This window comes from Lissotriton vulgaris, chromosome 1_1 (assembly GCF_964263255.1).
Source record: "Lissotriton vulgaris chromosome 1_1, aLisVul1.2, whole genome shotgun sequence".
In the NCBI taxonomy this organism is placed as follows: Eukaryota; Metazoa; Chordata; class Amphibia; order Caudata; family Salamandridae; genus Lissotriton; species Lissotriton vulgaris.
In genome coordinates this window covers 329,836,810-329,860,423 of record NC_141685.1, presented here as the reverse complement: position 1 = coordinate 329,860,423, position 23,614 = coordinate 329,836,810, and the positions used below count along the sequence as shown (strand labels likewise).

The 23,614-nt window shown below is 44.7% G+C and overlaps 1 protein-coding gene across 1 annotated transcript in view; it reads right to left on the bottom strand.

The window, feature by feature from the left end:
• The window catches only part of LOC147747132 (cytochrome P450 4B1-like), a 415,025-nt gene that overhangs the window by 138,294 nt on the left and 253,117 nt on the right, over positions 1-23,614 (bottom strand). The gene's annotated exons all lie outside the window — the stretch shown is intronic.

Sequence of the window (23,614 nt, the reverse complement as noted above, 5' to 3'; positions counted from 1 at the left end):
ACAAGAATCGGAAATATGGTGTCCATAAAACCTTCAAAGTAAAAAGAATTTTTGGTGGTCAAAAATTGTTCAGTTAGGGTGCCAACTTTCGATGTGCACAGGAGCGAGATTAGACTTTTATCCTTAAAAATCTTAGTAACCATCTTGCGTGACACCCCTTGACAACCTCTTTCGGGATCGTCCCACAACTCAGGCAGTCCTAGGCGATAGAATTCTCGCTTGACAAAAGCCACCCATGGAATTTTGTCAGAGTGGTTTAGGTCCAGGATGTTCTTGAGATCTTGCCTGTAGTGGGAAAGTTCACCTGTGGTTCATAACCTATGCCAAAACCTCAAGGGTTTTATGGCCAATTCGTCCCCTCTTGAGGGGAGCCCGAGATCTAATCTCAGAGGTAGCAAGGGTGTGCCTTGGGGAAGGGCCAACAAGCGTCTAAGGAAGTTGTTTTCCACCTTGATGAGTTCTGTCCCAGGTTTATGGCCCCATAGCTTACCACCGTAGGAAGAGACTGCCCTGGCTTGGGTTTTGTACATCTCCAAGGCTGGACTAACAGGTTTGAAGGTTGATGAATTCGAAACCTTCAAAATTGCTCCCACCATTTGGGATAACTTTAAGCCGGATCTTGCTATCTGAGGACCCCACGATAAATTTTCATGTAAAATTAACCCCAAATACTGGAACGTTCTAACCCTTTCCAACCTTTCGGATCCCAGGGTTGGGTTGGGCCTAGTTGTTGAGGAGGGATTGAATACCATTCATTTGTTTTTTTCTGCGTTGATCTCCAGGCCATGCGCCCTGCAGAAATCCCCAAACCCATCCAGTATCCGTTGAATCCCCATCGGGGATTTGGAGAGCAGGAGGGTATCATCGGCAAACATAATTGCCGGGACCCTCCTACCTGCCAACCTAGGAGCATCGTTGTCCCTAACATTATCGAGATGGGATATGACATTGTTAACAAAGAGGCAAAACAGGGTCGATGCAAGGACGCACCCCTGTCTTACCCCCCTGTGAACTGGGAACCTAGAAGACAACGCACCATCCCTATCACACCTAACCTGGGAAAAATTGCCAACGTGGAGCCTGATTATTGGCTCTAGCAAATGTGGAGGAACGCCTAACTCCTTAAGAACCTCCCATAATTTCCCGCGGGTACCAAATCGTATGTGGACTTCAGGTCCACAAACATCATGTACAGACTCCCCCCCCCCCTCGATCACCACTGTTTTCCAGTAAAGAAGAACGAGGCGGAAAATCTGGCCCATGGTGGACGTGTTTTTCCTGAAGCCCGCCTGGAGGGGACTAAGAATCGCATTGTCCTCCATCCAGTCAAGGAGATGGTCCAGGAGAAGGCGGGCAAAGAGTTTTTGGGGTACGTCTATGAGGCTGATCGGCCTGTAGTTGGCTGGGAGCAGAGGAGAGCCCTTTTTAAAAATCTGTACTATCTCTGCCCCCAGCCAAGTACGGGGGATCTCCATCCCTCCCAATATGGAATTAAATATAACTTGGAAGTAAGGACCCCAGATCTCTGGATGGTATCTAAACAAATCTCCAGGGAGTTTGTCAAGGCCTGGTGCCTTCCCCAGCGCCAATCTCTCCATGGCATTTACCACCTCACCCAGTGTGAATTCTAAATTGTCTCCGGACTCATGGGTGGTATCGAGTGTTACCTCGTTAGCAGAAACGAGAGTGTCTTGATACAATTTGCTAAAGTGAGATTCCCAGACTGAGGCAGCAATATTTGGCTCCACAGCTGATTTCAACTCGCCTGTACCCGTATGGACGAGAGACCAGAATTTTCTTGAATCCCTGGTTTCCAATGCCAGGGATAGGTCCTGCCATCTATCCCAATCCCAATCTGACTTTGCCTGGTCGATGGCTTCCCTGTATTTACGTCTCAACTCAAGTGCCTTGCCCTTATTGGCGCCAGACTTTATCATAAAAATCAGCTCGGTTTTAATCTTTTTACATGTAGAGTTGTACCAAGCTGAAGTTAATGTCCTCTTCTTCCTAGTCCCCACATCAGGGTAAAAGACCTCTCCTAAACTTCCCACTAAATCTGCATGGATTTGGGCTAATTTCTCATTAGAATCGGTGGTTCTTGGTTTGCTGATTAGTTCATCCATTTCAGCTAGCTTTGGGAGTGCCAGGACATAAATTTTAGCGATGCACTCTGGTGAGGTAACCAGTTTCCCCCATCTTACCCTGCGTCTATAACTGGATAGAACTAGGTTCCCTGTGTCCTCACGTAGATCTGTAGGTGGCATCCCTTCTTCGGACTGAAGTCGACTAGGTCTCTACCGAATATACTAAACTTAATTGTATCTGTGCCAGCTAGCTCAGAGGTCACTAGAAACTTTCTCGAATGAACAAGAAGGGATTCGTTTTTGACAACCGCTTAAAACATGACAACTTTGTTTCCCAAGAATAAGAAATATATCTCTAGAGTCGCGGAAACAATAGATCGTTTTTTCACTCAGTCAATCGTGCATGCTTCGTTTCACCAGAAGTGCAGAGAAATGGAGAGACGGGCGTTTTCAATAAAATGTTATTTATTAAACAGTCTTCTTTTTCAAGCATAAGAAATGAACTGCTGCAATCGTAATACTTGTGGTAAAGTACAAAGCGTACAATACGAAGAGTATTATAAAATAGTACTGTAAAAGCATGATATGGTTTCTAAGCCATATAAAATATAAAATCCATACATTGATTAATAATAACTAAAAGTACTCAACTGGTGCTTCTAAAATACGCCTACCCCGGTGTACCTAACCTAGGTCTAGTACAAGGGAAGAAGTGAGGTGTAGCTTAGTTTTAGTATTCTTTGCCAAGAATCTAGTCCAAGAATTCTCTGAGGGTCTAATCAGTTCCGTACCTTGGTTTTAGAATGTAGAAGGTCTGGTATCTCTCTCTCAGGACTCGATTTCCCAGCAACCCGCAAGGGTAGCCTGGAAACACTGGAGATGGATTTCTCGGCAGGAGAAAGTACAGCGTTTCTCAGTGCATCTGCTGGAGGGTCGGCTTCCTTCGGCACTTGCTGCAGCAGGGCTCATCGGGCAAGTAGATAGTTGAACTGCTCGAAACCACCATGTGTTTGTTTGGACAAGTGTGGGCATATTTATACCTTGAAGGTGCAGAGTTTGACATAAGATTGGTTATAATAACGGCATTAGAGACTTAATTCTCTGAAAACTCCATGAGTTCTTGGATAAATTAATATTCATGCATGGGGAAATCCCTGACTGCTGAAGGCGGGATTTTCCAAGAAATCATTGTAGATTTTCGGAACTAATGGAAGTAGCCAAGCTGTATCAGGATTACTTGAGCTATGTCTTAATATGGTTATGATTTCTATGCCTACGTAAGGATACAATATTTTATACCTATATAAGGGCATGAATAGGGAAAATTACACTAGGGTCGTAAAACGCTATACAACACCCACTCCACGTATTATGTCTAATATTACTAAATCTATAAGTATAAAAAACATAACTAAAGCATGTGTTCATAAGCCCACCCAAAATATATGAAATGCATTAAAAATAGTTTATACACATACATGAGGATTTGTCTTGCACGCATTTTACAAGCAATAGCTGTCAATCAAAAATGCTATCTAAAATGAATTATGAAATGACATTCATGAAATGGCTCTACATTTACAGAAGAAAAAAGGTTGAGACCATTCCCTAGCATAATATAAAAACTGTTATTGTTTTCATGAGATAATGCCAAATATTTGTCTATAGGAAGTATGAAATGAATTTCTTGTTCTCTAAGAATAGTTCTACTTTAAGCAGATTACTTTGTGCCAAGGGAAAAGTTCTATTCTGAAAAAAATAAAAAAAAGTTCAAATGTAGATTGCAGAAACATACAGTTCCCAAGTTAGAGGGTTTGTTTTGAAAACTCGAAGGCCGAATTTTAGAGTTCATGGAACGCTGTGTGCACTTTTAAAAGTTATTCTCAGTGTCGGGAGAAAACATCAAATCATCTAAGCTGGCAAAGAAACCGTCTACCACAGTTGGTGAAAGTGGAACTACTTCATCAAGTAGATCAGATACACATAGATGTTAAGCATCCCCGTCAGTGTCATCCGCATTAGCTATGTTCGATGGAGATGGTACCTGTGTGCTTGTTGTTCCACGTACCTCACCAATAGCTGGATTTGCTGGTGAGATCTCAATGAATGCCGTCATCAGGATTGGTAGCCGTTGGGGATGACACGATGTATGAGTCGTTACAGGACCCAGCAAAGTGTCAACATCCCTTTGCAGTGCTGATGGAAGTATAAGACAGATGTCTAACACGCATTCTTCTCCGCAAAGCAGGCATCGTAGAACAGGTAAGATGCAATCTTTCCAGATTGGTCTGAATGAAAGGTACCAAGTGGTATTCAGATCTCTTAAACGAGCCAAGCCAACAATCTGTGTAATTCTGTCACAATACCGCATGGCCAGAAGAGCCCGTTCCATTGTAGTCTGGGTATCTTTGGTGACTGGACTTGCCATATCGGAGCGGGAGGAACAAAAATAGAATTCCTGCTACGAGTCCCAAAATGAGAGGCAGACCGCCGAACACAGAGTGCACGAATTGTGGAAAAATGCAGAGGACTGCTTCGTATGGTGTGAACATTCCCGAAAAGATTGTCTTAAATACATGTACGATGCTACTAGTATCAGACATGTTTAAGATTTGACCTAACATTTCTGCGAAATGTACTGGGCAGTTTGTTGATAATAATGCATGTATCTCTGCCGAAGTCCTTCAACTTGCAGATCATACGTTTCTCTAGACGAGGTCAGTTGCACCGTTTTTTGTAAAAGAATGGATTTCATTCTGCTTAAAGTATCAATTTGTATAGAAAAGATATCCAGCGAAGGCCATAACGCCGTCTCTCTGTCTGTATTACTTTTTGGATACAATACTTGCATACAACAAGTGACCCTGGCCAACACACTAACCAGATAGGCTTTTCCTGGCAACATGCCACAACAGCTGTGATCATTGAGCATAACGTAGCTCCCATTGGAAAGCTGCCTGAAAATTGGGTTTATCACGGCCGCTGGAGTACCGTGCATGTGGCAAGAAAGTTTATTTAAAGAACCTTCTCCGGCTCCATGTAAATTAATACCTTCACATAAAAGTGTACCGCTTAGTGAGTTTTTACAATTTTTTGTACTAAGAAATACCTCCTTTCTCCCACTCCAAAATTTATGTGTGTATGGTAAATTCCAGGTTGACCTAATGTATCCTTTACCCAACTTTTCATGCAGGCCTGCAGGTATATGCCGTAGACAATACTGAAATTGGAAAATCGTCACTGGTATCGTGATGGTGCCATGTATTATTCATTCAAAGACAGGTTTCTCAGAAACAGTTAATGGTAATCTTTCCAGTTTTTCAATGCTCAGCAGCGTATAGTCTGCTCCTCTTTGTGCCCAAGAGATTTGTTAAGGTTAAAGACAGTAAACAATGACATGGTATTGATTAGACACCATAGCCTGAACAGAGATTTTGCAACGTCCAGCCTAGTAGCATTACAGAACGCAATTAAGACTGGCCATGTTGTAACATTAACAAATCCTGTTCTATTATGTCAATTCAGAAAAGGGGGTGGTGATGAACAGAGTGTCTGAATTAAGCAGACCACTCTTACCCAGTCCAAAGATCAGGGCTTGATCCATCACCGTTATTTAACTCACTGCCCCATCCCAGCTCAGAACCTGGCTATATGCAAATCAGTCTGTCCCTGGCCCAGTGCATCATGGGAACAGGGCAGACCAAACTAACAAGCCAATTCTTCACCAGAAAGGAGACAAGCTTCCGGGGACCGGTTTCTGGCATTTCAGCCGTCGTCGGCCCGGCTTGCTTGAATCCTGATGGAGCAGTGAGTAAGGGACTCATGTCTGAGTATACCCTGCCACACCTATAGTGGCCAAAAACGATTCAGAAAAGGATGGTGCAGTGAGCTAAAAAACGGTGATGGATCAAGCCCTGATCTTTGGACTGGGTAAGAGTGGTCTGCTTAATTCAGACACTCTGTTCATCACCACCCCCTTTTCTGAATCATTTTTGTCCACCATAAGCGTGGAAGGGTATACTCAGATGTGAGTCCCTTGCTCATTGCACGGATGGTGCAGTGAGCTAAAAAACGGTGATGGATCAAGCCCTGATCTTTGGACTGGGTAAGAGTGGTCTGCTTAATTCAGACACTCTGTTCATCACCACCCCCTTTTCTGAATCATTTTTGTCCACCATAAGCGTGGAAGGGTATACTCAGATGTGAGTCCCTTGCTCATTGCACCATCAGGATTCAAGCAAGCCGGGCCGAAGACGGCTGAAATGTCAGAAACCGGTCCCCGGTAGCTTGTTTCCTTCCCAGTATAAGAATTGGCTTGGTAGTTTGGTCTGCCCTGTTCCCATGATGCACTGGGCCAGGGTCAGACTAATTTGCATATAGCCAATTTCTGAGCTGGGATGGTGCAGTGAGCTAAAAAACGGTGATGGATCAAGCCCTGATCTTTGGACTGGGTAAGAGTGGTCTGCTTAATTCAGACACTCTGTTCATCACCACCCCCTTTTCTGAATCACTATTATGTCAATGGCAGATGATACAATGCTGTCCAAAGAATACATTCTGGAGGACATGGTCGTTAACCCATTGTCCACTACAGAGAGAGCTTTCTCTAAATTAATACAATGAATTTTTCGTATTTTTTCTGCAGTTTCCATTTGCATTATTTTCCAAGCTTCATTGTAAGCAGAATATATACCGGCGTATATGAAAAGTTTTTTGACGTTGTTTACGAGGCCTAAGTAAGAAGTCTCGTAAGTCAACGCCTTCTTTAAGTAAAATCAAGTGTTATTTACCTTCTGGAAGTGTGGATTTCTGTAGCCAATCAAGGCATAGTTTTCCTAAACTGTATGTGGTGACTATCCCTGGATGTTGTCTCTGGGAGTATCTTGGATCTGGCCTATTCATTTTTAACCCGTCTGTTTTGTTCATGAATCTATCTTGACAGTTATTCGTGTCTATAGGCCAGATTAACCATTTTTTCCAATCAGGACTAGTTCTGTTGTTTTGTAAAATCTGTTTTACGTCTGCCTCCTCATCTGCAGTGTCATTACTGGTAGGTGTGGGTTTAGGTCTGGACGGTTTGTTTAAATCTTTTATCTTAGCTAAGCCAAGACATGATGTTCGTTGAACAGTGTCATTTAAAAATATTATTTGTTTTGGTATAATGCAGGCTCTGAACAAGGCTTCTAAACCTTGCACCTGCCATTCTTTTGTGCCCCAGACAGTTTTTGTCTCAATATTGTCTCTCCAAAAGTTGAATCCTAATGTAGACAGCTGAGCATAAAAGTCCGCAGAATAAACTTGTTTAGAATTGGTCAACATGTTTTTCATTCCGGTCTATTTATATTTTTAAAATCAAACATTTCTGGATTTGTCACATTAAAACCTGAGAAGTATGGAAATTTCTCATAAAAGGTTTTAGAGCTGCTTTTGGGAGGCTTAGGACAATGTTCACATTGGTTATAAGAAAAAACATTCCTAGGGTTTGCAGATTTATGCAAATAATGGTGACCATAATGATTATAACAATATAGTTCTTCATAACTTGTTGAACCTTCTAGGTGTTCATGTTTTTGAAATGTTGCTGACATTTCTAAATCTTATTCACAGTTTCAAAGTCCCAATCATCAGAAAATGTACTTGATGAAACAAAATCACTTAAAGAAACCTTAAACTGGTATGGAATCTTCAACAGTTCCACCGGGCCATAAATGTCATAATCAGTTGTGTCCCATGCTATACCACCAGGTATAGGAACTGCTGTGATGTTCACTGACGACAGGTCTCTTCGCTCACAATGAGATGATTTGTAAGGGTGCAGGAGCAAGTTGATGTTCTTACTTGTTGTGCCCATTCTACTGTATTTTCCATCTATGATCTGTCCCAAACTTAAAAACAAGAATGAGCCATAGCAAGAGAAAAAGTACACCTAATCCAATCCAAAATTCAACCCATGGCGAACGAGATATGTTTTCTCAAGTTGATGAAAGAGTTCTGTTACTTTTTCTTTAAAAAAAAAATTTTGCTGGCGTTATCTCTGGTTCACTGGGATCCTCAGAAAAGTTATCGAAGTTGATAAAATAGCCAGAGGCAGTTCTGTCAATAGTTGGTATTGCATCCGGATTCTTTGAAATCACTGGAGTTGCTTCCTCCTTTGACATGTTTGTATAGTCAGATGCTACATCATTGTAGACAGGAGTTTCCTGACGAACTGATATTTGGGTATCAAGAGGGACGAGTTCCATGGCGGTGTTGCAAAGTCCTTCTTTTCTCACTGCAGGTTTATCAAAGGTGATAAGTCTTTCAGTTTGAACTTCTTGAATAGTAGCCAGATTCGTCGTCTGCTACTTCTTGGGAGTCCACTGGGCCTACTACTTATTATCGGCCACATGATTGTGGTTTAACCAGGTCAATTGATACTGTTCTGTTCTCCCTTTTTCAAGCAAGCTGTGGTAGTAAAACTGATCTTGTTCCAAGAATTGCTAAGACAGGTACGGATTTTCTATAGGAAGGCCCAAATTCCTTCTTTAGCGCAATCTTTTCCCAGACTAGGGGCTAAGGGCCCGATGTAGGTACCAAATACCGGTCGGAAACGGCCGATTTCGGCCGTTTCCGACCGGTATTTGGCCTACTGAGATGTAGGGGACCTTTTTTTGTCCGATTCAGTATTTTACCAATTCGGTAAAATTACCGAATCGGAAAAATACAGAATCGGTAAGTTTACCGATTTTTAAAATTCGGGATGTAGGTGGGACTACTTTCAGTCCCACAGGCCCTTCAGATTCGGTATTTTAACACCCAATCCAATTGGGTGTTAAAATACCGAATCCAGGTGTGCATGCACATGTGTGCATGCACACCTATGCCATGTGACAGACAGACATGCCCTTAGGGCATGTCTGTGTGCCACATGGCACACAAGCCAGTATTGGGTGTGCTAGAGGGTGTCAAAGTGACACCCCCTGCACCCTTGCAGAAATCGGTAATTACTGAGTCGGTAAATACCGATTCGGTAATGCCCATTGATTCCTATGGGCTTCAATGCCCATAGGAATCAATGGGCATTACCGATTCGGTATTTACCGAATCGGTAAATACCGATTCCTTCCGATTCGGTAATTTTTAAAATAATATTACCTACATCTGCCCTTCTCTTTTTTACCACTTCTTAAATACCGATTCGGTATGAATCGGTATTTATGAAGTGGTAAAAAAGATTTACCTACATCGGGCCCTAGATGTAGGTAATTCTATTTTACCACTTCTAAAATACCGAATTTTACCGATTCGGTATTTAAGAAGTAGTAAAATAGAAGGGGGCACATGTAGGTATTTCAGAATCGGTAAATACCGAATCTGTAAGATTCGGTATTTACCGATTCGGTAAATACAGAATCGGTATCCCCCATTGATTCCTATGGGCCTTGAAGCCCATAGGAATCAATGGTGAATACCGAATCGGTATTTACCGATTCGGTAAATTCCGATTTTTGCAAGGGTGCAGGGGGTGTCACTTTGACACCCTCTGGCACCCCAATTCCGGACTTGTGTGCCATGTGGCACACAGACATGCCCTAAGGGCATGTCTGTGTGTCACATTGCACAGGTGTGCATGCACAGATGTGCATGCACACCTGGATTCGGTATTTTACCACCCAATTGGATTGGGTGGTAAAATACCGAATCTGAAAGTCCTGCGGCACTCAAAGATGTGCTACCTACATGTGCTTTTACAGAATCTGTATTTTTACCGAGTCTGTATTTACCGATTCGGTAATTTTACCGAATCTGTAAATACAGATTCGGTAAAATACTGATTCTGTAAACGCATGCTCCTACATTAGAAAACCCTAATACCGGTCGGAAACAGCCGAAATCGGCCGTTTCCGACCGGTATTAGGGCTCCTACATCGGGCCCTCGATCCCCAATCTTTGGAATCCAGACAGGTCTTGCTGGGACAGGTGGTTTTTCTTCAGTGGTCGTCAGGCTTTTGTTGTGTTACTCAGACTTCTTCTTGTTTCATTTAAAACCTGTAAAACAGCCAAACGGTCTTTGATATCAAAGGGTTTCTGTTCCACCACTGAAGTTTGACAATCAAAATACTGGATAAGCATTCTAGTACCAAATAATAATTCATATGGAGTGATTCCCCCCAGAGAATTTCATGGCACATTGTTATGACTACGTTGGACACTATTTAGATGTTTGACCCACTCGTCACCTGAACCTAATACCCTAGCTGTTACAGATTGTTTTATGTCACTATTTTTCTTTCCGCTACCGAATTTCCCTCAGGATGGAAGGGACTCGAAAACTGCAATGCAACGCCCAAGCTGGCCATGGCCTCCTTGAAAGCTTGAGAGCTAAACGCTGGACCCTGGTCAGAATGTAGCATACCGATTGCGTATGTGATGATACAGACTCGCAAATCTTTTATAACAGTTCTGGCGTCAGCCGAGTGCTGGGGCCACATCCAAATAAATCTTGTGCAGGAATCCACTGCGACCATGATATACTTATAGTTACCGTCCCTTTGTAAAGGAGTACAGTGTTCCAGGTAAACACATGCTAATGGTTTATCTGAAATTCAATCAATCAATCAATCACATTTAGAAAGCGCGCTACTCACCCGCTAGGGTCCCAAGGCGCTGGGGGGGGGGGTGCTGCTGCTACTGCTTGAAGAGCCAGGTCTTGAGTTGCTTCCTGAAGGAGAGATGGTCCTGGGTCAGCCGTAGGTGGGTGGGAAGGGAGTTCCATGTCTTGGCCGCCAGGTAGAAGAAAGATCTTCCTCCGGTGGTGGTTCTGCAAATACGTGGGACGGTGGCGAGGGCGAGGCTGGCGGAGCGGAGCCGGCGGGTGGGCGTGTAGAACGTGAGGCGGATGTTGAGGTATTTGGGCCCCATGTCGTGAAGAGCCTTGTGTGCGTGGGTGAGGAGCCCGAACGTGATCCTCTTGCTGACTGGGAGCCAGTGCAGGTCTTTCAGGTGGGCGGAGATGTGGCTGTGACGGGGGATGTCTAGGATGAGTCATGCCGAAGCGTTCTGTATGCGTTGGAGTCTTTTTTGTAGTTTGGCTGTGGTTCCAGCGTAGAGGGCGTTCACGTAGTCCAGTCGGCTGGTGACGAGAGCCTGGGTGACCGCCTTTCTGTGTCGGTGGGGATCCACCAGAAGATATTTCGGAGCATGCACAGGGTGTTAAAACATGATGACGAGATGGCGTTGACTTGCTTGGTCATCGTGAGGGCGGAGTCCAGGATGAATTCCAGGTTGCGTGCGTTGTCCGTGGGAATGGGGGCAGTGCCCAGAGCAGGGGGCCACCAGGAGTCGTCCCAGGCGGAGGGGGATAGACCGAGGATGAGGACTTCTGTCTTGTCCGAGTTCAGCTTCAGATGGCTGAGCTTCATCCATTCCGCGACGTCTCTCATACCGTCCTGGAGGCTGGCTCTGGCGGTGGTGGGCTCATTGGTGAGGGAGAGAATCAGCTGGGTGTCGTCACCGTAGGAGATGATGTTTAGGTTGTGTTGCCGTGCAATGGCTGCGAGGCGCTGCAGCGGTGGGGAAGCGACCTACCCGGAGGGTCAAGGGTCGCTGCCTCTATTGCGCAGCGGCCGCCTTTAAATGGGGTCAGCTGGGAGGTGGGAGGGCAGGACTGCCAATGGGCACAGGGGGGGCGGGGCTGCACAGGAATCAGCGGCGGGAACAGCGGAGGGAGGGTGAGAAGGGAACCAGGGGCGACAGGCACACGGGGGTAAAAAAAAAACGGGGTGGTCGGCGCAGGTCAGCCGAGGCAGCAGCAGGCAGCTGGTAGGAAGGAGGAGGTCACAGGCAAGGCTCAGGTGGCGCTGCAGTGGTGGGGAAGCGACCAACCCTGAGGGACGTCTGCGCAGGTCGTTTTACTGTAGACACTTTTATTGTTTGGCAGATCTCACATTCTAGAACATAGTTTCTAGTTTGTTTCCTCATGCGTGGCCACCAGTATGTCTGTTTTAACAATTATACTGTTGTGGAAACTCCTGCGTGTGCAGAGGCGAGTCCTTCGTGTGCTAAGATTAGTCCTAACCTATGTTCCACTTTTTGGGATTGCCCTATCCCCCACTCCAGGGATTCGAGCATAAGGAACATTATTTGCATCAGTTATATATAAGTACTTTACAGGAAAGCTTTTCGGGAGTGTTTTACCACTGTCTTTTACTGAAGCAGTGACAGCTTGCATTATTTCGCTGTCTATTTTTGTTTTTGAACGAGTGATTGCAGCTACGGAAGCCGTTTCCACAGCTGCCTTCGAGGCCTCATCAGCCAATGAATTCCCCACACAATGAGTGTGGGGAATTTGCGATCGGTATTTTCAAGCGCCATCTTGAAAGCCTGTAGTTCAGCAGCTTGAGAGACTGAGTTTTTGTGACCATAGGTCTAAATTTACCTTCGGCCAGCGACCTTTAACAATCGCGCACGCAGCACTGTAAGCTTGTTTACCCCCAATTGCAGGCTGTGCTGATCCGTCTGTATATATTATACAGCCGTAATGTTCAAGTTGCAGACTTTCAGTTGGCAGAGGACATTCTAATTCGTATTGTTGGAATTCTTGTGTTTTTAAATACGGGTCAAAAACGTATTCAACTTCTGTTGCGGCAAGAGAATTAACCCATTGTATCCATCTTGGATGTAGAGCTTTAGCATTTGGAATGCTTGCCTTTGTCACTGCCTCTAAGGCAGGTACAGGTGTAACTATTTTAATGCGTTTACCCTGTGCGAGGGCTCTTTCTTTTGCTACAGCAGTCTGAACCACTGTCAGTATCTTTACTGTTGAAGTGAATTTCATTTCAGCATGTGTGTACAAGTGTGACTTGTATGCTATTGGTACCGTCTCACCTTCGTTGAAGGTTAGGTATGTGAATCTGCATCTTCCTGGGATGATTCGGATCACGAGGTTACGCACGTTGTTGCGTGTTTGTAACTGTGTTTTTGCTAACCTGTCTGTTTGTACTAAACGCAAAATTTCTGTGTGTTTTTGTGCCCAATTAGTAGGTTTGAAATCAGGTTTGATTAGTTCGTAGAGAGGTTTAACCTTTTCTGCGTAATTTAGAATATAAGTTCTTCCAAAATTCAGGAAACCTAGAATTGACTGTAAGTTTTTCAGTGGTTTTGGAGGTTGGAGCAGCGCAAATTTCTCTAAAAAGTTTGCTGCCAGGCATTTGCCTTCACTTGATAACTCATATCCCAAAAATGGGACGTTGAGGTGAGCAATTCGTGATTTCTTAAAACTAAATTTATATCCTTCAGAAGCGAACCCCAGTATGATGGTGTTCACTCTCTTCAAGTGTACATCCAAATCATCATCTGTAAGACAGATGTCATCGACATAGGACAATATCTCATCATCGAACGTTTGTAGTAATTCTGTTACTCTGGCTGAAAATAACCCTGGACTATTCTTGAATCCCGGGGGGAGACAGCAAAATTGTCGCTGTGTCCCGATTATTGAGAAAGCGGTCAAATACCTGCTTTCAGGTTCAATGTTTTGACAAAAGAACCCATTTCAGATATATAATGTAGTTTTATATTTTTTGGGCACGATGTTATTCATAAGTACTGCACTATGTGCATTTTGTACTGCAAAAGTTTTAAAAAAAGAGTTTAGATGTCTGTAATCCAAAACTAGACGATATGAATTGTCTGGTTTGGAGACAGGAAACAAGGGATTGTTCATTGATGAGGTGCATGTTTCAATCACCCTTGATATTCAAGTTGATTTAAAATCTCCATGACCTGTTTTTTAGCTTCCAGTTTTACAGGATATTGCCTTTGCATTGTTGGTTGAGTTTTCATACAGGATTTTATGGTGAGGGGAATCCGCATCATATCCTACATGATTTTTGTATAGTGCTGGGGCCTGGGCTACAGCCCATTTCCTGGCGTAGGTATATTTTTTATGAATTGGAATGTGATTTGAGAAGGCTGGCATAATTAGATCTTCGCCATGTGGGCACTCCCTGACAAATTCAGGTGGCAAGTCTTGTTCAGCTAGAAGGATGTCATAAAATTTAGAGAACTTCTCCCAAAAGAGTGCTCTAATTTTTCTTGGTTTGTCCCCCTCCATACGGAGTGTTACTTCATATAACTTATGTGGTACACTAACCCTGGCATCTGCAGTTTCAACTTGGATGCTTTCATTTAAGTCCACTGTCTCCAGATGATCCTTCAGGATCTTGCGAGCTATGGTTACCCCTGCTGCGCTGTCTAGAATTGTCTGGGCCCACTCCCTGTTCTTGAGTTGTGTCCTCAAGATCCTCAGCAAGTCTGATCTTTAGACTTGCTACCTTCTTTTTGATTATTTGAGTTTTCTTATTTTTTGGAACGTGTTGTTCGTCTTTGGACTTCACACGTTCTTCTTTTTGTTCTGATTGCCCTCTTCTTTTGGATTTCTGCGAGGAAGTCTGAAAGGTACGAGAGGAACGTGTATCATTATCTTGATATCTATCAGGTTTTTTCAAATTATCCCTATTTCTGAGGTTGTACCTCTTTTCAGAGGGCTCCTGTTGAGGAGACCTTCCACTGGAGTGGGAACGCTTCTCTCTAGGAAGTGTCTGTTTGCTATTTTCCCACTTCTTTTTAGTTGCTCTGTTATATCTGTTTCTTTTAGTTTTTGGCGAATTGCCAATGATACTGCTTCTCCTTTGATGTTGGCTAATAGTATAGCCGAGACCTGTTTGAAATCATTCAGTAATTTCATACACAGATTTAAGGCCTGTTCTGGACCGTATTCATTTTGAATCTCAGAACGTCTGGTATTACCGCCATAGACGGGACCCCATGTGTTTTTGTGTAGATTGAAGCAGTTCTCTACGTATGGTGCAATCCCCATTGGTAAACATATTGTTCGAATCCTGTGTTTCTCATGAGGTATACTATCAGGAAATACTGCCTCTATTTGAGTAATTTTTTGAGCTAACCAGAATGGAATTTGTTCCCGTTTTGCAGGCAATTTACCAATGACTGACTGTATAGTCTGTGGTGTAATTCTGTTTGTGTTCCCCTGATGAGGGATGTGCTGTGGAATTCTTACAGCTGGTTGGACTGTTAAAGTCCTCATGACATATTGAACCAACTGCCTGTGTATTTTAATTAGCTGTTTTAGCTGAGCTAACAGTTCAGGAGCTGTCATTCTGTCAATGTCAGGATGCGGTAGCTGGCTAGTACCGGCCATGTGGCTCCTGGTCTACCTAGTGGACCGAGCCTGGTAATGTGATTTTGATGTTGTAGGGTGCCATTGAACCAGTGCTGATGCTCTTGGTAAGTTAGTGGAATTTCAACGTCCTCGAAAGGAACGTATTCCGCTGGTGGCTCCTCTAATTTATTGAAGTGAAACTCGTGTGTTGCTGCATTTGCTGCAGGAAACAGAATCCATGAATAGAATACCTCTGTCTGCCGATATTCATGTGCCTCTATAACACATATTACTTTACCTCCTCTTGGTGATATTCCATTTTTTATAAGTTTTAAAGTAATTCTTTTCCTTATATTTACCGGAATCAGTATTGCATCTGGGTCATTTTGTTGTAGATTTGGGTCATCCAAAACTGCCTGAGCTGCTAGTGCTGCTCTCTCTCTTTCGTTATCACTTTCTGACATTTTGACCGAAAGTTTGCAGAGCAAGTTTCAAGGAAACAAAGAAGAAACTCTGGGACCTAATCAACACTGCATCATCTGACATCGCCTTCCTTACTGAAACATGGATGAACACATCATCAGCACCCGACATCGCCATAGCCATACCGGACACTTACAAGATTATCCGAAAAGACCGCACCAATCAAACAGGAGGCGGCATCACCATCATCCACAGGAACACCATCAAAATCACAACCAGCTCCGATGACAATCTTGCAATCGCCGAACATCTCCACTTTCAGATCCACACCGACCCCAGGACCACACTGAGAGGCACCCTCATCTACAGGCTTCCAGGTACCCGCACCCAATTCAGCGATGACATCACGGACTTCGTCAGCCCACGCGCCCTAGCCTCCGAGAACTACGTTCTCCTAGGAGACCTCAACTACCACGTTGAAAACAAACACGACAGCAACACCTCCACCCTTCTGGACAACCTGGCCAATCTCGGACTCAAACAACTTGTGGACACCCCCACCCATATAGCCGGACACACGCTCGACCCTATCTTCACTTCCAGCAAGCACATCTCCTTCGATCGCACCACAGTTCTCCACTGGACGGACCACAGCTGCGTTCACTTCAGCTACAAGACCTCCCTAACCCACAATCTCCCTCAACCTATTCCTCGGAGAAACTGGAACAAAATCACCTCCGACCAACTCCTCACATCACTCAACCAAAACCCTCCCACCCTCTCATTGGACCCAAACCAAGCGGCCACCAAACTCAAGCAATGGATCACCCACAGTGCTGACGAATTAGCACCCCTGAAAAAGCACCAGATCAATTCAACCAGCAAAAAGGCTCCCTGGTTCAATGATGACCTTAAAAAATCCAAGAAACTATGCCGCACTCTGGAGAAGATATGGAGAAAAAACCCAACCTCAGACAACATGGCCTCCCTCAAGTCAGCCACCCGCAAACACCACCAACTGATTCGATCCCCTAAGAAATCAGCATTCAAGGACCGTCTCGACAACAACACTCATAACAGCAAGGAACTCTTCAATATCGTCAAAGAATTCACCAACCCCACCGCAGCGTCTAGCGACATCACTCCCTCCCAAGACCTTTGCAACGCATTATCCTCCTTCTTCTACAACAAAATTGCTGACATCCACAACAGCTTCGAGATTTCTCCCAGCGTTCAATCCTCCCCACCCCCCTCTGATCCTACTCCGCCAACTAACATCCTCAGCGTCTGGAACCCAATTACCACTGAAGACACCATTCGCCTCATGAACTCAATCCACTCTGGCTCGCCCACTGACCCCTGCCCCCACCACATCTTCAACAAAGCTGACTCCATCATCGCCCCCCATCTCCGTGACGTCATCAACTGATCGTTCTACTCTGCCACCTTTCCAGAAAGCTGGAAACACGCCGTACTCAGCGCCCTTCTGAAGAAACCCACAGCAGACCCCTCTGAACTTAAAAACTACCGACCCATATCCCTCCTCCCATTCCCGGCCAAAGTCATCGAGAAAGCCGTCAACAGCCAGCTCGCAGCCTTCCTTGAATCCAACAACTCCCTTGATGTATCTCAATCTGGATTTCGAGCCAAACACAGCACCAAAACCGCCCTCATTGCAGCGACCGACGACATCCGAGCACTCCTGGACAATGGAGAAACAGTGGCCCTCATCCTACTCGACCTGTCCGCCGCTTTCGACACTGTCTGCCACAGCACCCTTATACATCGACTCAGCAACATCGGCATTCAAGGAAAAGCCTTGGACTGGATCATCTCATTCCTCGCTGGGAGAACTCAGAGAGTCCGACTTCCCCCATACTACTCAGAGGCCACCGAAGTCATCTGCGGCGTACCTCAAGGATCCTCACTCAGTCCCACCCTCTTCAACATCTACATGAGTCCTCTCGCCTCCATCGCGCGTCAACACAACCTCAACATCATCTCTTACGCCGACGACACCCAATTAATCCTCTCCCTCACCAAAGACCCCAACACCGCCAAAACCAATCTTCACGAAGGCATAAAAGAAGTAGCCGAATGGATGAAACATAGCCGCCTAAAACTCAACTCAGACAAAACGGAGGTACTCATCCTAGGTTCTTCCCCCTCAGCTTGGGACGACTCCTGATGGCCTTCCGCGCTGGTGCGCAGCACCCACACCCACAGAACATGCACGTAACCTTGGCTTCATCCTAGACTCCTCTCTCTCGTTGTCCAGACAAGTTAACTCCGTCTCGTCCTCCTGCTTCAACGTACTTCGCATTCTCAAAAAGATCTTCTGCTGGATCCCTCTCAAAACAAGAAACCCACGCACTGGTCACGAGTCGACTGGATTACGGTAACACACTTTACGCCGGAATCACAGCTAAATTACAGAAAAAACTCCAGCGCATCCAAAACGCGTCAGCGAGACTCATATTAGACATCCCGCGCCAAGATCACATCACCAGACATCTAAAAGATCTCCACTGGCTTCCCGTTAACAAAAGAATTACTTTCCGCCTTCTCACCCACGCACACAAAGCCCTCTACAATCTAGGACCCGAATGCCTCAACACTCGACTGTCCTTCTACAAACCCACCCGTCAACTTAGATCGTCCAATCATGCCCTCGCCGCAGTCCAGCACATCCGGAAATCCACCATGGGTGACAGATCCTTCTCCTTCCTGGCGGCCAAGACATGGAACTCACTCCCCACTCACCTCCGCCTTACTCAGAACCACATCTCCTTCAGAAAAGAACTTAAAACCTGGCTTTTCGACAAACAATGAACCCCTTCCCCTAGCGCCTTGAGACCCTATGGGTGAGTAGTGCGCTTTATAAATGCCAGAACTTGAACTTGACCAATATTTTGGAACACTGTATCCTTCAACGTTGAATAAACTAAAAACGAATACATAGGATTTTTTCGTCCTACTCAGTTTAAAGCAGATATTTTATCCTTCAACCCACTCCAGACGTCTATTGGAGTATTTTACGGGAAAAAGGGGTCTGTGTGAAAAGCACGACTGAGTTACTCTGGTATCTAGCGTTAAATTATCGCCTTACCAAACATTGGGCGCCTTGTAGTGTAGTTCCTATATTCCCAATAGGCTCTGCGCATTGGAATAGTGTATCCTGTAGTTTAGACATAGGACTGAAGTCGACTAGGTCTCTACCGAATATACTAAACATAAATGTGTCTGTGCCAGCTAGCTCAGAGGTCACTAGAAACTTTCTCGAATGAACAAGAAGGGATTCGTTTCTGACAACCGCTTAATACATGACAACTTGGTTTCCCTAGAATAAGAAATATATCTCTTGAGTCGCGGAAACAATAGATAGCTATTTCACTCAGTCAATCGTGCATGCTTCGTTTCACCAGAGGTGCAGAGAAATAGAGTGACGGGCGTTTTCAATAAAATGTATTTATTGAACAGTCTTCTTTCTCAAGCATAAGAAATGAACTGCTGCAATCTAAATACTTGTGGTAAAGCACAACGCGTACAATACAAAGCGTATTATAAAATAGTACTGTAAAAGCATGATATGGTTTCTAAGCCATATAATATATAAAATCCATACATTGATAAATAATGACTAAAAGTACTCAACTGGTGCTTCTAAAATACGCCTACCCCGGTGTACCTAACCTAGGTCTAGTACAAGGGAAGAAGTAAGTGAGGTGTAGCTTAGTTTTAGTATTCTTTGCCAAGAATCTAATCTAAGAATTCTCCTAGGGTCTAATCAGCTCCGTACCTTGGTTTTAGAATGTAGGAGGTCTGGTATCTCTCTCTCAGGACATGATTTCACAGCAACCCGCAAGGGTAGCCTGGAAACACTGGATCTGGATTTCTCGCAGGAGAAAGAACAGCGTCTCTCAGTGCGTCTGGTGGAGGGTCGGCTTCCTTCGGCTCTTGCTGCAACAGGGCGCGTCGGGCAAGTAGATAGTCGAACTGCTCGAAACCACCATGTGTTTGTTTGGATAAGTGTGGGCATATTTATACGTTGAAGGTGCCGAGTTTGATGTAAGATTGGACATAATAACATCATTAGAGACTTAATTCTCTGAAAACGTCATGAGTTCTTGGATAAATTAATATTCATGCAGGGGGAAGTCCCTGACTGCTGAAGGCGGGTTTTTCCAAGAAATCGTTGTAGACTTTCCGAACTAGTGGAAGTAGCCAAGTCGTATTAGGACTACTTGAACTATGTCTTAATATGGTTATGATTTCTATGCCTATATAAGGATACAATATGTTATACCTATATAAGGGCATGAATCGAGAAAATTACACTAGGGTCCTAAAACACTATACAACGCTAATATAAATTGATGTACTTTGTGATAATTCACTGCAGGACCATCTGGATGGGCAACATTTTCTTTTCTTTTCTTTTGTCTTTCCCTGAGCATGAGCAACAATTTTAAAGCTTACACTACCAAATACCAGTGACAGAAGAAGCCCTCACCTCTCTTTCCTCATAGAAATAGAAAGAGGACTGAGTGAAGCTTAGCAACGGCCATCTTAGCATGGGCACATTAGGAGCAGTCCTTTCTGTCTAACTGCTGACTGAAACCTGGTAATCCTCTTTGTTCAACGGCTGTTTGAACATTGATTTATGGGAATTTATTTTGAGCACTCTCTCTCACCTAAACCTCTAGGACGGAGACGCATTTAAGAGGGGGCAACTCTGCATCTAATACAAAATTGTGGATCAATTAAGATAGTGCATCTCATAATCAAATGCACCCCCAGGCCCCTGCCCTTACAAAATTGTTCCGCAGCACAATCGTGAATTGGCCTAGATCACTGGACTGGCCTCTTATGCAGCAAATCAATGCAGCATTACTAGGGTAAGACTTCCCCTCAACACTGAGGCAACTCTGAGGCAATCCTGGAGGCACCCTATGAAGCGGCGAGAATACCCTAGGGGCCCCTGAGAATACTAAGGCAAAAGATAAAAATGGGGATTGGCCAAATGGAACCCCTTGGGCAGAATCTCTTGCCTGACTCCAAGATAGCCGCTACAGTGCTCCATTTTCTCGATGACCCACGACACTTGGACGAAAATCGGACCTCAACCAGATCTCAAGCATATCCTCCATCTGGTTCTTTACTTGCTACAGTGTAAATCAAAATTGGCACCCGTCACATATTAATTTACTGATCTTCACCTACTACCATCAACATTGGCTGCATAGGAGCACCAGTCTCCCAGGCTACTAAACCATTGACCCAACTAGCATATCCCCTTTTACAGTGAGGGTATTTCTCTAATGGCCTCCTTATGTGTGCCCTTGTCCAAAGCACTCCTACTCCCCTTGTTGAGGATGGATCCAGCATTTATGCCCTGGAGTCTCGGAGACCCCTCAGTGAGAGTCCACATCGATAAGGGAGTCACACATAGCAGAGGACTGGCAAAGATCCCCTTACCGCTGGGAGCCTTCACCTATACAGCTGGAAGTCGGACACCGTGTTTCCTCTGTGCTTGCTACCCCCTCCCCACCTATTCCCTCCTTCATTCTTCAGAGTGTGCTCATGGCCAAAGCACGCCTCTCCCCTTGTGAGGAGGGATCCAGCATTTTTGCCCTGGAGTCTCAGAGACCCCGCTGAGAGAGTCCACCGCGACAAGGAAATCACACATAAAGGAGGACTGGGAATGACCCCTTTACAGCTGGTAGCCCTCTCCTACCCAGCCGGGTGTCAGAGACTGTTACTTCCTCGTCTCCACGCTGTGTTTCCTACCCCTCCCCCACCTCTTCCCTCCTTCATTCTTTGCCTACCTCCCCTATTCCTCTCCTCTCTCCCCTGAATTTCTCTACCACTGCCTGCTATGTTAATCCTTATGCCTATGCTATGCTTTTGTAATTTATGTAACTCATGTAACCACGCTCCAGCAACTGATGTAACAGTGTAACTATGTTCTGAAACAATGTTCTTCCTCATGTAAAGCACTCTGATAACTTTGGGTCAAGTCAGTGCTATATAAAACTCTTCAAATAAATAAATAAACTGAAGAGTACATGTGAAGAATAACATCCATGCAGTCACTTCAGTGGCTATTTATGTTGCCTATTCCTCGATTGTGCAAAAACAACAGTTGATGGACAGAATGCAGAGCAATGTCATACATTCACCCAAAGACAGAGATCTGGGCCTACATCCATAGTTCTTTTGCTCACCAACCCACCCCAGTTCAGACATGGCCATATGCAAATCAGCCCTGACCCTGTGCCTCATGGGAACAGTCCAGTCCGAACTGCCAAGCCATGTCTTCCCTGGACCGGAATCAAGCATCCTAGGGCCGGTTTCTGGCTATCAGCCGCCATCAGCCAGGATAGCTTGACTCCAGTGGCGTGGAGAGCATGGGACTCACGTCTGAGCATACCCGTCGCACTCGGGGTGACAAATGTAAAAACAACAGTTGATGGACAGAATGTAGAACAATGTCATACATTCACCCCAGTACAGAGATATGGGCCGAAATCCGTAGTTCTTTTTCTCACCACACCACCCCAGTTGAGACATGGCCATATGCAAATCAGCCCTGACCCTGTTCCTCATGGGAACAGTCCAGTCCGAACTGCCAAGCCATGTCTTCCCTGGACCGGAATCAAGCATCCTAGGGCCGGTTTATGGCTATCAGCCGTCATCAGCCAGGATAGCTTGACTCCAGTGGCGTGGAGAGCACAGGACTCATGTCGAAGCATACCCGCCCCACTCGGGGAGACTAATGCAAAAACAACAATTGATGGACAGAATGCAGAACAATGTCATACATTCACCCCAGTACAGAGATCTGGGCCTAAATCCATCGTTCTTTTGCTCACCACACCACCCCATTTCAGACATGGCCATATACTTTTGGCTTGTAGCCACAATTGTGTCAAAATCTTTGCCCAGTGCTCAGCCAAAAGGTCTTACTGCATGCCAACAAAAAAGATCAGGAAAACTAAGTTAAGTAAAAAGATAGGTTTTCAGAACTCTACGAAATTTCAGCAGATCAGGTTCAAGGCGAAGGTCTAAATTTATTTTAGGTATGTGCAGAGACCATAGTGAAAGACTTAGCCCCCTAGGTGGACTCTGCAGAACGTTGGTATTATGATCAGTCCAGTAGACAGTCCAATAACAGAGCTTAATTAGAGGCGGTGGTTTCCGGTGCTGAGCTACGGCACTTGATTATCAAAACCAGCGCTTTTGATGAGCATCAGTTAAGGACACATTAATTTACGGGGAGATTAAGTGATAATGCCAGGATCACAGGATGTTGAGCCGACGCCGAGACTCAAATCTTTTTCTCCAACTCCAAAGTTGCAGCTCAGGCTACAGCCTCTCCCAGCTTTCATGGTTACCAGTTGGTTCTGTTTTAGGCAGTGCTAACAGAAGAAATGGGCTGGTGCAAGCCACCTCCTGACGAGATTCCCAGCACTTTTTTTTTTTTACAAATGAACCACTGCCAGTCATTGATGAGCAAAGCAGTCCAAAATGGCAATATCTTTTAATCATGCCAGAGATGTATGGGCCTTGAGTTGCTGGATAAAGAGCTTTATCGGCTATACAAAGAGCTTTAAACTGACATCTCATGTTATTGGGTAGCCAGTTAAGCTTCATGAGAAGGGTGACACACTAAAACATTTTCTTTTCCAAAAGCCTGGGTGCTGCATTCTGTATGAGTTGTAACCTCCTAATAAGGTAATTAGAGAGACCAATATATGGGACCAAATGGAAGGCTTTCTAAAGAGCAAGACTTCTGTGTTATCAGAGTTAAGGCTGAGAGAATTGTCATTCATCCAGTTGGCCACAAAGCCTACTATTTGTAATCCTGTCACTTTTTGCACTTTTGGCTTCCTTGATTCATGTTCAATTTATTTTAATTGAGACCTGCTCAGCTCCCCTGTCC